Source organism: Perca fluviatilis, chromosome 5, assembly GCF_010015445.1.
Source record: "Perca fluviatilis chromosome 5, GENO_Pfluv_1.0, whole genome shotgun sequence".
In the NCBI taxonomy this organism is placed as follows: Eukaryota; Metazoa; Chordata; class Actinopteri; order Perciformes; family Percidae; genus Perca; species Perca fluviatilis.
The window spans coordinates 1,168,071-1,186,243 of NC_053116.1; the positions used below are offsets into that span (position 1 = coordinate 1,168,071).

Here is an 18,173-nt window from a genome sequence, read left to right on the forward strand (position 1 = left end):
CCACTCCCATTCACCATTTTATGACTTAACTATGGGAAAGCGCTCTTTTGTGTTTGCTGTCCTCCCCTTCTTCTCTCTGTATCCGACCCCCCTCCACACACACACACACACACACACTGTCCACTCTCTCCCTGTTTGTACGGGGCATTCCTGCAGCTACACAACTGTAAAAGGCCAGATTCAGAACGACAACAGCGCTGCATCACAACACGTTTCTCCTTCATTTCGATGAGATCACTGCATTGGTACTAGGGATGCTCGTTTTGATTTTTTCTTTGTCTCGTTAACCGATCATTAATGGTTAACTAGTCTATATCAACGACGTTCCACTTCCGGGATTGTTCCAGTGCCGCCGGAAATTCAGCCGGATGTCCGTCCCCTTCCTCTGTCTCTGTGTTGGCGTTCTAACCTCCGGTGGATTTGTGAGGACTATGGTTAACTGCTCCTCAGATCTCTGCAGGGTAAATCCAGACAGCTAGCTAGACTATCTGTCCAATCTGAGTTTTCTGTTGCACGACTAAAACTACTTTTGAACGTAAAGATGTTCCACCAAAACAAGTTCCTTCCTGAGACTATTTAGCAGAGGCACCGTGGCTCCGTCTGGAGCTTAGCACGATTCTGATTGGTTTAAAGAAATGCCAATAAACCAGAGCATGTTTTTCTCCCATCCCAGAATGCTGTGTGGACTAGCCAGACCCCCCTCCGCAGGGACATCCGGCGGAATTTCCGGCAGCACCTGAACAATCCCGGAAATTAAACGTGGTCGATGTAGACCAGTCACCGTCTGACGATCACCTAAAAATACAAAGAAGACCGCTAAACCAGTCTGTTTGAGTGAAAGTCCAATACACATTTCTAATGATGAACACCAGCGGATGTCCACTGATGTTCATCGTTAGAAATGTAAAGTGAGATGAACTCTAACTCAGTGACCTATACACTTCCTCTCTTTCCTCCCCCCTCCCCAGCTCCTTTGTGCCATTCAGCAGCAAAGAAACTCAAACAGTCTGCCGGAATCGACCTGCTTAAAACCAATATTTACTGTCCCATTAAGAGGGGCAAACCCCTCTCTTTGTCTCCGCTTTCCTTCTCCTCCTCACACTCTGTTGCTTCCAAGCCCTGTTTCTTCACATTTCATCATACTATGTGTGCCTGCCTTTCTTTTTTCGGTTCACGGAAAACGCCGATAAGTTAAGTATGGGAAAATATAACTGAGTGGCTGCAGATACAGGTTTAAGGCAAACTACATTCCTGCAACTTTTAACAATAGAAAAGTAAGAGGAACTCTGCCTTAAACACAGTGCTAAAGAGAAGGTATTAAGCAAAGAAAACCACTAGATCAGCTTCATTTATTTATGAGATCTTGCTAAGTTTAAGATTGCAATGTGAATTAATTCCTGACCACTAAAGACAGATCTCTATCTCCAAAATGGTTTATCGGTGTTTTGAGCCCCCAACGTCTCTAGGATTAGGCAATGGTTACGGTTAGGGGTGCACGATTCAGAAAATTTCACGATTCGATATAGATTTTTAGGCTCGCGATTCGATTAAAAAATGATTCTCCATTAAAAAAGCGATTCACAGTATGTAAATGTAGTTACTTTTTGATTGTGACTGCAGTAGACATACAATAATAAAAAATAAATAATAATATGATTTTTTTTAAAATATGAATCAACTTTTTGAATTTTATGAATCGATTTTGAATCGGTAGAGCCAGAATCGTGATTCGAATATGAATCGATTTTTTTGGGTTAGGGTTAGGTGCCTTGAAGTCAAAGGTCTGCGCTGCCTGGAAGGAGACGTTGGGGGCTTAAAACACCATTGAGCTCCAAAATGGATAAAGGTAAAAAAATAAATACCAGTCTTAAATTATGCTGAAAATGTAGCTATTTTAATTGCATAGTTTCATCTCATGATGATGAAAGCAAGTGAATGCCTACCATCCGCTAGAAGACTCTAAACAGACTCTGAAAAGACTGCAGTCTGACACCATCTCACATCTAACGTCAAAGACTGTTTAAACTAGATTAGTTTTGAAACATATAACCAAGCTAGCTAGCTAGTGCTAGCGTTAGCTGGTAACTTTAAGGGAAAGTCTGCTGATTTTCTGTTCTGCCGTACATGCAGATGAAGGTCTCCAGTACCCGGAGGTCTGTGTTTATCCACCGGTAAAACTCCCGTTGGATGACGCGCTTCAGAAGGGTTAAAAATCAGAAACTTTCCCTCTTTAGCGTTTAGCTTAGCTCAGCGCACTGGCTCTTTTCATAGTCATGGTTAATATTTAATAATAAGCTATTGCACTGTTCAATCCCTGCACTGTTCTCTTTTGCACTACCACCACTGCACACAGTCTACCGTAGCACCTTATCATGGTCATTGACTCATTGCACCTCTAACTCTTTAAATTTCTAAAGTATCTATCTATCTAACCAATCCTAGCTGACATGAAAGAACAACGAAAACTTGCTCAATTGAACCAAATTCCTGAAGTCCTCTCTCGATTGTCTCTCGTAGATGGTGAGATGGCCAAGGTGGCTTGTTTTGTTTCTGATTAGCAACCTCTACTTCTTCTACTCTGTTTACTGGCGGATTCCAGCCATGAGTTGCCTTTAGCACCAACTTCTGAGCTCGATGGTGTTTTAACCCCCCAAAAGACTTCAAGGCAGCGCTGCGACCGTTGACTTCAAGGCACTAACCCTAACCATTGCCTAATCCTTGTGCCTACCAGGCAGCGCTGCCTGGAAGGCAACGTTGGGGGCTTACAACACCAAACACCAACTTCTGACCAAACTACACTGTAGCCGCATTTATTTGCTCCGAACCAGTTGATGGAAACACACCAAATTATTTTTTGCTACATTTGACAAGCTCACTTAAAATTGGCTTTACAATTGTATGGAAACACAGCTAATGTTCGGACAAAGTTTTACGGCAAGCCATCCACCAGTTTTTGAGATATTTCAGTCGGAACCAAAGTGTTGGACCGATCAACAGGCCGACTTTGGCATCCCCTATGGTCACGCTGCTAACGATGAAGTTTAACTTACTGACTGCAGAGCACAAAAACGAGATAGAAAGCTGAACAACACTGCAGGATAACTGTACAGCCTGTGTTTGGATCAGTGCCTCACAGACAGACAAAGATGTAAGAATACCTGCTGGTTTATTCACTTTTGACATGGGATCCAAAATGCCTAAAAAGACCCAGAATCTATTTCTCGCTAACTTGTCAAATCCAGTTCTTCTATCACACTAAATGAGCTCATTGTGCGATAGCGGGCAGACATTAGCATCGAGCTATTCTTAGTCCAGCTTGGCAGAGCGGGAAGAAACTGGCGTCCTTCAGGGAAGGACGAGCCTGGCACGGAAAGTGTTTTTCTGTCTGGGTTTTGTTTTGGGGAGGAAGCTGCACCCACTCCTCACACACACTGCAGCTGGGCATCTTTAACATCAGCAATACAGGACTGACTGGATATTTACTGTACATGATGGTTGAAAATCTAGTCAGTTTCAATTCAATTTTATTTATAGTGTCAAGTCATAACAGGAGTTATCTCAGGACACTTTACAGATAGAGTAGGTCTAGACTACACTTTGTAATTTATAAAGACCCAACAACTTACCCCCAAGAGCAAGCATTTGGTGCGACAGTGGCGAGGAAAAACTTCCTTTAAACAGGCAGAAACCTCTGACAGAACCAGGCTCTTGGTGGGCAACTGGTTGGGAAACTGATACAGATATCAGATTTTTTTATATTCGTATCGTTAACATTTCGTGTTTGGTTTTATCAAGCTGGTTTACACATTTCCTAGTCTCGCATTGCCAGACCTTCCTCCACAGCGCTGCGGAGGAAGGTCTGGCTGGTCCACACAGCATTCCTGGATGGGAGAAAAAAACCTGCTCTGGTTTATTGGCATTTCTTTAAACCAATCACAATCGTCTTGGGTATCGCTTTGCAGATAGTCTAGCTCAGGGGTGTCAAACTCAATTTCCCAGAGGGCCACGCTGGAAAATAAGAATCACATCAAGGGCCAGACACGTTTAGTTTATTGACATGTGTTATTCAATTGAAAAAGTCAAATATCTTTGACTGTATTATTGCATGTGTCATATAGTCTTCTCACTCACAGTTTGTTCGACAGATAGCCTTAAAGAAGTCAGGAAAAAGTTCCTCAGCCATCATAGGAAAAGAAGCGCCCAAAAATGTCGGAAAAAGTGACAAATCGTAAAAAAAAAACAAGAACAAAAAGAAAAAATGACAATGTCAGAAAAAGCGACAAAAACTAGGTGGGCCAAAATGTATTGTGAACCTAAATTGATATGCGGGCCGGATCATAATCTGTGAGGGGCCAGATTTGGCCCGCGGGCCTTGAGTTTGACACATGTGGTCTAGCTAGTAGTCTGGATTTACCCTGCAGAGATCTGAGGAGCAGTTAACCATTGTCATAAATAGATAGATAGATAGATAGATAGATAGATAGATAGATAGATAGATAGATAGATAGATAGATAGATAGATAGATAGATAGTACCCAGCAGCTCACAAATAAAAACACATCTCCATACACAACACAGTTCCCAGATGTCTGGTTCTCATACTAAAGTTGCATACTTCGAAACCTAGGTAGTTCTTAGGCGTACTGGTGATTAGCCTGCAACTGCAACTATTTTTGAGCTACCGGAAGGAGGTTTTTTTGCCTCTTTGACGTAGACAAAACTGACACAAAACATCTTATCAGCCCTAACGTCACAACAACAAGCCACACTGCTCCATCTTGACTCCCACCTCCAGCGGAGTAAGAGTGGTGAAGGACAACGGTCTGATATGGTTTTGCCCACTGAGAATGTGTCGACAGCTCACACAGACCTTAAAAAAAAGCTAAAACATCTGATGTTGTACTTGTCCATGGACTTCTTTCTTCCTCAGTGTAAGAGTTTTTGTATTGCAGAACTGAATACACGGAGTCTAAATAAACGTATGCTGTTTGTGTGAATGCACCCCAAGTGACTGATTAACTAATCTGATCTCCTTTAATTGATTTCCCATTGAATCTCATTTCCTCTGTCTCCCTGTAAAAGATCTAAGACACTTCAGCGGTATTCACAACCAACTGTTTCCTCCATGTTTGTTCACCGCCGTCTTTCTGAATGGGCAATGGTTAAACACTCTCACTGACACAATGGTGTGATAAAGAGCCCATTGAGAAGTGTTCTGAATGCTAAGGCATTGGGAGGGCTCGGGACCACTGCTGCATCAAAAGAAGATTGTGAGGGGTGAGCAAACACCGCAAGACAATGGGACGGAGCTGAATGGACGCTCGGGCCGGGAGGAGACGGCCAACGTGTCCGAACCAGATCGCAGAGTAGATGTTTCCCTACAGCACTAGAATGTCCCGCATGAGCCGATCACACGTTGACAACTCTGAAACTGCACCTAAAGCCAGGGACACAAGATCTATTCCCATTGCTGATTAAACTGTGGATTCTTTTAGATTTTTTATGATTTTGCCGTCAGCCATCAGGCTCCTCTCCTGTGGTCCTTGTAAATTATAGAGTGGTCTAGACTTATTCTATCTGTAAGTAGTTTCATGGGGATATCTATTAGTTAAAATATTGGAACCTCTTCACCTGTAGTGTCTTGCATGAAATAGAAATATACTCTGTTTCTAGAATACTTTGTATTGCAATGGGACCAACTGGGATTAATGAGACAATTGGCAAAAATTCTTGTTTTTTTTCAAACATTTACATCATTTGACTTTCTTAGCATGTTTTCATTGAGTAGACGAGGGTTTAGCGAGAGACGAGGTGACACAGCGAGGAAGCAGTGTGTACAAATTGGGGCCGGTCAAAGAGTTCAAAGTAGCGGGGAGGACCAAACTTGAGAGCCTGGTAATGACCTTTGACCTGTGACGGATCAACAGGTTGGAACAGACATCATGCATGACGAGGGAGGGGACACAAACTGCACCAACATGACTAGTCATGGCTCATTGGGTGGGATATAACCAATCAAATCAGATCAAACTGTTGCTGTCGGAGGAATCACACTACGGAGAAAGCATTATGACACACAAATTTGAAGAACACACACACACACACACACACACACACACACACACAAAACCACTGAAGGGCAGCAACAAGAGTGGGAGGCACCCTTTTATAATCACTTCCTCTGCTTGAGAATGGCTGGCACACACACACACACGCACACACACACACACACACACACGCACACACACACACACACGTGCACACATTTCAATCAAAGATATTATGAATGGCTTCTTTTTCTGTCATCCCCAGCTGGAGTCCTTCTATACTTTCCTCTCCCCTTCATGTCCTCCTCCTCCTCCTCCTCTTCTTATTCCTTCTACAATTTTTCTCTTGTTCACTCGCTCCCTACTTTTCAGTTTAATCTCTCCAGTTATTCCTACAGCATCACCTCCTTCGTCTGTTCTGGTTTCTATCTTTTTACTTCGTTCACTCGACAACTTTTTTTTTGCTCTCCAGTCGTCATGCATTTGTGTCTTTCCATTCTTCTTTGCAGAAGGATGGACAGTAGTGTTCAATCAGAGTACCGGGACTGAATAAGCACTGCAGAATCTCATTTTCAACACATTAGTGTAATACAGGGGGAGTTACTGGAATGAAGTTTGATGCTACTATCATTGGAGACTGCTGTACTGCGTTTTTAGGGAATTTCGGATTAGTAAAATGAAGTTTTTAGGCTGGCATACTAAGATTTTTTAGGTGACTATACACTATTGTGCAGCTGTGTGTATTGTGTATTTGCTTTTGAGGCAACTTTAAACTCTGGGGCTGGGAGCGCTGGTGCGCTACGATGTGTGTGGGCGTGTTTGTAGAGCTACTGAACTGGAACTGTTACCATATGGGAACTGGACGCACCTAAAGTACATTTCAGGGTAACTGTTCAGACGCTTCAGACTGTTAGACTGGACATTTTTGCATGCAACCCTTCTCTTACATTTAACAGAAGGTAAAACTGCAGATAATAACGTAGTGTGATTAAAAAGCTGTAGTTCATTGTCAAAGTCCAAGTCAACGTTTTTTTGCATCGGGCAGAAGTGAAGACATGAAGTTGTTCAAATAACAGCTGAAAGAGAAAATGATTCCACAGGAAACTGACATTCATAAGTATGAATAAATCCTACAATGAATTAATAAACTAGGCAGACATATTGTTCCATATATTTCAGCATATTGAAGTGTGAATATACTGTACATGCCGATGAATTATGTGCTAAAGGGTAACTACCGATTTTTTCAACCCTATGTTCCTATGTTTTAGTGTCTAAGTGACTGATGGGAACAACAATCTTTGAACTTTCAGCTTGTATTAACCTTCACAAAAGTGCTCGTTTTGCCGCTGACAGACTCAGATTAATATTCTGTGTGTCTGACAACATTATGGAAAGGATTTCTAAGGAGGTCGACCTTTCTGTTAAAGAGTAAGATCCTTTTTTTAAACATAAAAACATCCGCAAAATTGCGTTCACTAAAGCCACCAGACTCCATGTAAATAAGCATCGTAAAATACACTTCATTCAAAGTCGACAGAAACAAAATAAAACTATGAAAAGCCGTTTCGGGTCGTCTTTCCACTTTTCCAACCATCACAACTCTAGTTTTGGTTGAAATAAACACAGTTTACAGATTTACATGTGGAAATATATCGTCTCTATGCTAAAAGTATGTCTTTTTTAAATGGAGTCCGGTGGGTTTAGTGCTAGTGACTTCAGAGCTGTTTCTGTTTAAACAGAAAGGTCTTAAAGAGGTTTTAAAGGTCTATCTCTGTAGGGATCCTTTCTATAATGTTGTCAGACACTTAGAATATTAATCAGATCCTGTCAGCAGCAAAAACTGAACTTTTAGTGGACGCTAACTGACGCTGAACATTTGCCGTTCCGTGGCTGCCGGTTACAGCGTTCACACGTAATACTGGACCAAGTTCAAAGACTGTTTTTCCTATCAGTCACGTAGACACAAAAACATAAAATAGGGCCCAGGAAAAGGGTAGTTAACCTTTAATCACATATTGAGAAATGATATTCATCTTGCTTTTGGCACGTGCCAGGCAGAGGAATGAGAAAACCTTCAAGAAACTAAAGATGCTGCTTTTATCTTCATTTGTCCAAATACCAAAGCTAAAAGTGAGGGAGCGTTAACCTCCGACATCAACACACTGATGTCAGCTACAACAACACGCAGAAGCAGAAAGCCAAAAACCACCTCGGAAATATCCGCCAACTTTTTCGGACCAGCCCCGCTCATCCGTCATCCCTCCTTTATACTTATTATTAGATGTGGCATCAACTTTATCCCTTTTGCCTCTTTCTCTCTCTTCACTCATCTGAATCACTCCTATTAAGGTCAGATCTGTCTCTCTGTCCACCTCTCTTTTCTACCCCCTCTTTTCTCTCATTTTCCTGCCCAGTACACATAATGAATGACTGAAAAATGTGCACTGTGTGTCAGCGTTTGTGTGTTTGTGCGAGAGGACAGTTTCAGAGGCGATGTTTAACCCTGAACAGACAGGGATGGGGGGGGGAACAGGAAGATGAAGGCCGATGAGTAGATGGTGACGGAAGTGAGAGTAACGAGAGGAGGACGGAGGAGTAGAGGGATGGATGAATGACTCCAACTGTTGAGCCTCAAAATGACGGCCAGGGAGCTGAAGAGGACAAAAGGATTTATATCAAGAAATAGAAAGAGGGCCGCTATTTAAAAAAGATGCGGTTGACTGAGTCACTGTGGGAAGCACAGCAACAGATAGAGAGAAAGAAAAGAGGAAAATTACACACAGAAATAAATGACTTAATGATGATAATGTATAATCCTGTGTGAGGCTCACAATGCAGTGCATTCACACTGGATACTTACAAAATGACAGAAGGAGCGACTCATAGCTCCAAAAAAAACATACATCTTCGATAGCAATTGCTACTTTTGGGACCCCAGACGAGTCAGGTCGATTCAATTTGGCGCAGAAAAAAATTCTCAGTTTTTACTAGCCAGACTTTGAATAATTTTACAGTGATATTCTCCAAACCCTCCTTTAAAGGAGAAATCTGAAAGGAACCGAACCGTGGCTTTGTCACCCCCAACTAGTGACTGCGTAGCCAACATGACTCATCTGAGAGACGGACGGACAAAGAAGAGACGTTCAATGTCCTTCTTACGTATCGTTCTTTTTCTGTCTGTCCATCATGGCTGTGTCAAAAGAGTCTTTGTGGCCAGACAGAGTCAGAGAGAGATAATAAGAGAGACTACAATGCAAGGGGGCGGGGGGGGGACGAGGGGCGGAGAGTGAGACATCACGGGGAAAAGAGATCATATCTTGAAAAGTCTCACACACTTTCAAAGAGCTGTCTGCTTGACATTATGTTGAACAGCAGGCCACTGGCCAACAAACACACACACACACACACAACACACACACACACACACAGCGTCACACCTGAAGAGTGCATTAAGAAAAACAAACCACTGGAATTGTCGTATGCGGAGCCAAACCACAGACAGCAAGCAGTGTGTTCCCATGCTCGTAAACAGCAGAATTGGCAGAGGACACACAAATTATAATCAGCGAGAGAGAGACACACACACACACACACACACACACACACAAACACACTAAGAAACGGCGATGATGTAAAAAGATTAGACAATTAGACAGTTATGTAATGACTGTTACAGGCCTAAGGATACCACGTTAACGTTACAGTCCCGCAGGGTTGTAATCCGTGAAATTGTCTTTTTGTTCCACTCAGCTTTCTGAGTAAAGCAACTGCTGGTTACCAGATAAATGAAATCCATCTCCTAATACCCATAAGCCCCTTGTGTTAGGGGGAATTCCCTGCTGTTGGCTTTAATTATTCTGCATGGCATCCCAGTTTGTTGACTACTTACTATTGGGAGTATTGTGTCTGTATTATACAGATGGTGGCCGTATTATGGACCTATGATTGGACTTGGGGACTGAGTACCCAGTTGTCTGTACACATGGATGTTTCCCATTGATAAAATGAATGCGTTTTCGGGCAGCGCCTGAGACGTGCGTGTCACGCAAGGCAGTGTGCAAGCTCTAACCTGTTAACATGGGAGCCCAAATAAAAAGAAAAACAGACACGCCACGCAGCCAGCGTGCTGCCGGCCCCTGCTGTAAAAACTCCGGCTGGGCACGGCAACTGTTGCTCATGTTGCCCTGTTCAGTCCGCTGAGACAGCGCACGTAATACTAAGCTTCACTTGACATCAAACTGAAGACGTTTTTGAAGTTCAGCAGCTTTGAACATGTGTTGGTGTAGACTCAGGTTTAACCGTGAAAAGGGGGCCAGTTATTGTGGGGGTAACTGGCACAGAGCCGGCTGGCACTTTAACAAAGGTAACTGTGACGTTCAAAACCACATCAACAGCAGGAAGCATTCAATCGGGAGCAGTTGGCACTGTGCTCGCTCTTACGCACTACGAACAATAGAGCTACCTCAACGGCGCATGTGAGTGTGTCTGTTTGTGAGTGTGTGTGTGTCTTGTCTTTGTGTTTCAGGGAAACCTGCCAACACACTAGGAAATTAAGGGCACATGACGGTGAGAAACATTTCAATCTCTCTGGTAGGAAACTGCCGTCCAGCTCCAGTAAAGTCCCTATGGACCCTATGTTCCTATGTTTTTGTGTCTAAGCAACTGATGGGAACAACAATCTTTGACATTGGTCCAGTATTAAGAGAGATCGCTGCAGTCAGAGAAACAAGCTACAATGTACATTAATAGGACAATTGTGCAGCTTGTATTTACCTTCAGAAAAGTGCTTGTTTTGCCGCTGACAGACTCAGATTATTATTCTAAATGTCTGACAACATTATGGAAAGGATTTCTGAGGAGGTCGACCTTTCTCTTAAAGAGTAAGATCCTTTTTTCAAACATAAAAACATCTGCGAAATTGCGTTCGCTAAACCCACCGGACAAAATAAAACTATGAAAAGCCATCTTGGTTCATCTTTCCACTTTTCCAACCATCACAACTCTAGTTCAGGTTGAAATAAACACATAGTTTACAGATTTACATGTGGAAATATGTTGGCTCTATACACGCTAAAAGTATTGCTTTTTTAAATGGAGTCTGGTGGGGTTAGCGTTAGCAACTTCAGATCTGTTTCTGGTTAAACAGAAAGGTCTCAAAGAGGTTTTAAAGGTCTATCTCTGTAGGGATCCTTTCCATAATGTTGTCAGACAAGATAACGATGTGCTCATATGTTGATTCAAAAAATTCCTAATCAGATGCTTTCATTAAGTATCTTCTGCAATAAACTAAAAGTATGTCAACTCTGCAGACAGCTTAACGCGGCTCCCCGCAAGACCTAAGACTGTGACAAGTTGGATGACGGGAAGACTTTTTTTCTTTACTCAAGGTGGGAGGGATATGGAAAATAAATGAACTCACATGAAGAACATGCACACACACACACACACACTAGGGCTGCACACAAAAAAAGAATGACGGTTACATTCTAAAGTGCAGTTTTCTGCTGATATTTCTTTTTCAACTGACACAAAAAAATCTCTGAGTGTCTTTTGCGATGTGATTTATGCACCAGTAGATATGGCCCAAAAAAAAAAAGATATGTGTGCAGCCCTAAATGACAGGAAACAGAACACTTTCTTTACTCAAGATGGGAGGATTATGGAAAAGGGAAGACCTCACCTGAAGAACACGCACGCGACACGCACACGCACACACACACACACACACACACACACACACACGCGCACACACACACACACACACACACACACACACACACACACACACACACACACACACACACACACACACACACACACACACACACACATTCCCTAGTGAAGCCTATATTGTGCTCTAATAATAGGCTGCTGAAACAGACAAACATCCCCTGTTCTGTCGTCTCCTCCTCCTCTTTCCATGCCCTCACCCTGCTTCCTCTTCTTCACCTCCGTTCTCTTCTCCACTTAAAACCTCCTTCCTGTCTTCCTTTTTTCCATGTCCTAGCCCTCCTCCCTCTCCTCCTCCTCCACTCTTCCTGGGAGTTTTGTTCCACCTTGCCTTCATATAGGAATCGTCCCTCCTTCCTGATCTATTACAGCTCTCCTTGTTTTTACACCCCCCAACCCCCTCCCACCCTTACCTGTGATTACAGAACCCTTCCACTATCACATACCTGAGGCATTAACGTAAACTGCACACAATCTTAACGTGTAAAGCAACTAGTAACTAAAGCTGGAACAGATGAATGTAGTGGAGTAACTAAAGTAACTAGTAACTAAAGCTGGAACAGATGAATGTAGTGGAGTAACTAAAGCAACTAGTAACTAAAGCTGGAACAGATGAATGTAGTGGAGTAACTAAAGTAACTAGTAACTAAAGCTGGAACAGATGAATGTAGTGGAGTAACTAAAGCAACTAGTAACTAAAGCTGGAACAGATGAATGTAGTGGAGTAACTAAAGTAACTAGTAACTAAAGCTGTAAGAGATGAATGTAGTGGAGTAACTAAAGTAACTAGTAACTAAAGCTGGAACAGATGAATGTAGTGGAGTAACTAAAGTAACTAGTAACTAAAGTAACTAGTAACTAAAGCTGTAACAGATGAATGTAGTGGAGTAACTAAAGTAACTAGTAACTAAAGCTGGAACAGATGAATGTAGTGGAGTAACTAAAGTAACTAGTAACTAAAGCTGGAACAGATGAATGTAGCGGAGTAACTAAAGTAACTAGTAACTAAAGCTGGAACAGATGAATGTAGTGGAGTAACTAAAGTAACTAGTAACTAAAGCTGTAACAGATGAATGTAGTGGAGTAACTAAAGTAACTAGTAACTAAAGCTGGAACAGATGAATGTAGTGGAGTAAAAAGTCCAATATTTCTCTCTGAAATGTAGCGGAGTAGAAGTAGAAAGTGGCATGAAAAGAAAAGACTCAAGTAAAAGTACAAGTAGCTCAACCTTTGTACTGAAGTGCAGTACTGGAGTACATGTACTCAGTTGCGTTCCACCAGTGGAAACACTGCATTGCACTTAGATAAGAGATAAGACGTACAGGACAAAGGTGAGTTGTGTTGAACTGGGAATGACCTCATCGCATGATTTATATCCTTCCTCCAGTTCATCAGGTAGCTGTCACCCCCTGCCATCTCTTCCCCCTGCCTTCCTCAGGGTACGGAGATATATAGATAGGAAAATACTATCTGTATTGTGGTTTCAACTGGGGCTGCACAATCAACCCGTCGTCACTCACGACTTGTCAAAATACAGACGCTCGGGCAGTGGCTGTCAGCGTCAGATACCGACGCAGTAATCCCCCTTCAGCGTGTGTTTAGAACGCACCGGGGAAGAGCAGCAGCTACCCGCCGCTGTAAAGGCCCTGACACACCAACCCGATAATCAGCTGTCGGACACTCTGGCGAGGTCAGTGACTCGAGTCTGTTCGGTGTGTTCCATGCCAGAGTAGTATGAAAGGCCGAAAACCTTGAGGTCAGTGGGCCATTCAATGTCATTTTCAATACTCCAAAGGTCCAGATTTGATTACATTTCCAATTTCTATATCAATTAGGTTAGGTCCATTTCAGTTACAACACCTATTCAGCTTGGATATGAAAGAGATTCTGAGGGAACTTCAATTACTGTAAGGTGTGCAAGCAAGATGCTCACATACAGTATATGTCTTGCACCAGATTAATGTTTATATTAAAGGTCTTATGACATGCTCATTTTTTGGATGCTTTTATATAGGCCACAGTGGTCCCCTAATACTGTATCTGAAGTCTCTTTTATATAGACCTTAGTGGTCCCCTAATACTGTATCTGAAGTCTCTTTTATATAGGCCTTAGTGGTCCCCTAATACTGTATCTGAAGTCTCTTTTATATAGACCTTAGTGGTCCCCTAATACTGTATCTGAAGTCTCTTTTATATAGACCTTAGTGGTCCCCTAATACTGTATCTGAAGTCTCTTTTATATAGGCCTTAGTGGTCCCCTAATACTGTATCTGAAGTCTCTTTTATATTCGTGGTCCCCTAATACTGTATCTGAAGTCTCTTTTATATAGACCTTAGTGGTCCCCTAATACCTAATACTGGTCCTATGACATGCTCATTTTTTGGATGCTTTTATATAGGCCACAGTGGTCTCCTAATACTGTATCTGAAGTCTCTTTTATATAGACCTTAGTGGTCCCCTAATACTGTATCTGAAGTCTCTTTTATATAAGCCACAGTGGTCTCCTAATACTGTATCTGAAGTCTCTTTTATATAGACCTTAGTGGTCCCCTAATACTGTATCTGAAGTCTCTGAAGTCTCTTTTATATAGACCTTAGTGGTCCCCTAATATTGTATCTGAAGTCTCTTTTATATAGACCTTAGTGGTCCCCTAATACTGTATCTGAAGTCTCTTTTATATAGACCTTAGTGGTCCCCTAATACTGTATCTGAAGTCTCTTTTATATAGGCCTTAGTGGTCCCCTAATACTGTATCTGAAGTCTCTTTTATATAGACCTTAGTGGTCCCCTAATACTGTATCTGAAGTCTCTTTTATATTAGTGGTCCCCTAATACTGTATCTGAAGTCTCTTTTATATAGACCTTAGTGGTCCCCTAATACTGTATCTGAAGTATCTTTTATATAGACCTTAGTGGTCCCCTAATACTGTATCTGAAGTCTCTTTTATAAAGACCTTAGTGGTCCCCTAATACTGTATCTGAAGTCTCTTTTATATAGACCTTAGTGGTCCCCTAATACTGTATCTGAAGTCTCTTTTATATAGACCTTAGTGGTCCCCTAATACTGTATCTGAAGTCTCTTTTATATTAAAATTTTATATTTTCTCAAAGGCAGAGCAGGATACCCAGGGCTCGGTTTACACCTATCACCATTCCTAGCCACTGGGGGACCATAGGCAGGCTGGGGAAACGCATTAATGTTAAAAAACCTCATAAAGTGAAATTTTCATGCCATGGGACCTTTAAGGACTGACCCCCAAAAAGTTTGGTTAAAGTACTTCTTACTTCTACACCCACGGTAAAAGGGCGGGTATTAAAAGATTGTTTTCTGGACAACAAAAATAAATGACAACATTACACGTCACGGCACAAATCGTTATTTCTGTTTCAGCTCCTACTACGTGAGCCGTCTCTGTGTAACGTCGAGTTTCTCCTGCGAGTCTCTACGACGCGTTATGTCAGACGGCCAATCACGGACATTACTGTCACCAGCGTGCTGATTGGCTCCCTGACACCAAAGAGATTCACTCCTTAGGTATGGAAATTGGGCATTGAAAGACGAGGCGTTTGTAGACGACAAAGTATTGGATTTCAGTACCCAGCGCTGCACGTTAGTTATTAGAAGACAAAAACAGAAACGGGAGAAAGAAAGATGAAACAAAGCTGGAGTCGGAAAAGATGAGGACATACAGGAGAAAAAGCTGGAGGAGGAGACCACAGTGGCTCAGGCAGAGTCGAAGGAGGAATTACACTGCAGGGGGAGGACACGTCAGAGTGGAGCATGACTGTAGGAGGAGAAGAAGGAGCAGAGGTAAATGAGGGAGAGGATAAGGCTGAAGAGGAATGAGAGCAGGAGATAGCAGAAGAAAGACGACAGGAAGGTAGAAGAGATAGAAATGGTCTATTACGGGCTGTGTGCAATCTGCAAAAGATATGGGCATGAACGGGTGGGACAGATATAGCGAGAGTGCGTGAGAACTCCTTATTTAAAAGGCCCAAGACATAAGAAAAGGAAGAAAGACGAAAGAGGAACTGGAGGACCGGGAGAAAGAATTAAGAGCAGGGAAAAGAATTGTAGAAATAATGTTTAAAAGTCATTTAAGGTGCAGCATTCCTGGGTGTCCGGAGTTGCAGCTACACTTATTTGTCTAAAATATCATTACATCTTGCCTAGGGGGAGGACCCCCGAATAGTTGAATATTGGACGCTTTGATCGAAGGAGCCCGATTCAACTGCCAGTCTCACAGTCCAATCCTCGCCTCGGCGTCAAAGCCCAGTTCAGACAAAAGATTCTGGACGGAGACGAGAGTAAAGTTGCAGCTACTCGCAACGCGCCGGTTCTAAAAACACGTCATTTGAACCAATGAGACGAGACGGTGTATCATCTTCACCGCACAAAGACTCTTTGTACTTCGGTCCCAACTTCTGACTCCCAGGCTTTTTTTGTGAATGGGTATCATTGGAAGCGTCTAAATAGGAATGTGGATAAGGACGCTCGCTCTCTTCAGTCCCTCTCTTTAGGTACCTCTCTAGGTCCCTCTTTAGGTCCCTCTCTAGGTCCCTCTCTAGGTCCCTATTTAGGTCCCTCTCTAGGTCCCTCTCTAGGTCCCTCTTTAGGTCCCTCTTTAGGTCTCTCTCTAGGTCCCTCTCTAGGTCTCTCTCTAGGTCCCTCTCTAGGTCCCTCTCTAGGTCCCTCTTTAGGTCCCTCTCTAGGTCCCTCTTTAGGTCCCTCTCTAGGTCCCTCTTTAGGTCCCTCTTTAGGTCCCTCTTTAGGTCCCTCTTTAGGTCTCTCTCTAGGTCCCTCTCTAGGTCTCTCTCTAGGTCCCTCTCTAGGTCCCTTTCTAGGTCCTTCTTTCTCGTTAAGCGTCCGGGCTGCAACTTCCCCCTGCAACGTTCTGCATCGGTTTCGTCTTGTCGCCAAATCTCAGAGATTTTGTTCGTGTCAGTTGAGCTTTCACTTTCCCCTGGTACGTGAGCGACGGTCGCACCCGCCGCGGTATCAATCAAGTGTATTTTTAGTTTTAAGTGAAATTGGTGAGGCGCGGCAATTTGTCCTGAGAGGAAAGAGTGACATAGTTTATTCCAGAGAAAGAGAGGAGTTTGAGGTCATTTAACAAGCCCCCCCACCCCCTGCAGGTTGAGACAGGTTAACTGGCATTCCAATCTCTCTTTCATTCAGGCAGAGGTATAGGGGGTTAGGTGTGTGTGTGTGTGTGTGTGTGTGTGTGTGTGTGTGTGTGTGTGTGTGTGTGTGTGTGTGTGTGTGTGTGTGTGTGTGTGTGTGTGTGTGTGTGTGTGTGCTCAGACAGCCTACCTACATTCTTTTCAGACAAAACTGCAACTTGGCAACCCCCCTCCTCCCGCCATCTCCCTCTCCCCTCAGAATTATGACTTTATTCTCAGATTCATGACTTCAGTTTAATAATTCTGACTTTAAACTCACAACTCAGTACATTTTTCACGTGGGCCTAACCCTCACACGGCATCGTAGTGTGTTTTTACTTCGCTCCGCACTTAAAAACCCCAGCGAATATGTTGCCATTGCTACGCATCACTGACTATGGGTTACATGCACATAATATTCCGTTTTTTATATACAGAACACGCACAACAAACACACACACAACAAACACAACACACACAACACACATACAGAACACGCACAACATGCACAACAAACACACATACAGAACATGCACAACACGCACAACACACACAACACATAATATCATTTGAAAAGGCTAAATTCGAAAAAAAGGCCTTATTTGGAACATCGAAACGGAATTTGCTGTTTGCATGACCTGTGTCAAATTGGGGATATTGTCATAATCTGAATGATAGTGGAATATTGGTGTGCATGTAAACATCCTCAGTGTCAAATCCCCCCCCCCCCCTACAGATATCAGTAAGAGTGGAGGAAATATCAGACAGAAGATAGAATAACTCTGCAGGTAGCCGCTGTTGTTGCCCTCCTCCTCCCTCCTCCCTCCAATGCAAACATGATTTTAAAAAACCCTTTAAAAACCTTTTATTCATTCTTTTATTACTTCCACAGAACAGGCTTTAAAAAGCTTTAACAATCTTCACACACACACACACACACACACACACACAGCTCCCTACTTCTCTATTGAGACTTTCAACTCTGAGACAGAGAAGAGGAAAGAAAGTAAAGAGAGAGAGGAGGAAAGGGACGATAGATGGAAGAGAGAAGGGAAACTGAATGCCATGACAGAAAACACTCTTGTCAAGGACACAAGTGCACGCACGCACACACACACACACACATATAGGGAATGTCTCAGTGCTAATGAACGCGGAGGGCACTCGAGCAGGAGAGCCTGGCACAAAAGAGTTGCATTCAGAAACCTAACGGTTGTTCAAGAGCGAC

General features: G+C 42.8%; 1 protein-coding gene across 3 annotated transcripts in view; it reads right to left on the reverse strand.

Annotated features, from left to right (window-relative positions):
- The window catches only part of lama5 (laminin, alpha 5), a 143,182-nt gene that overhangs the window by 114,306 nt on the left and 10,703 nt on the right, over positions 1–18,173 (reverse strand). The window lies entirely within an intron of this gene.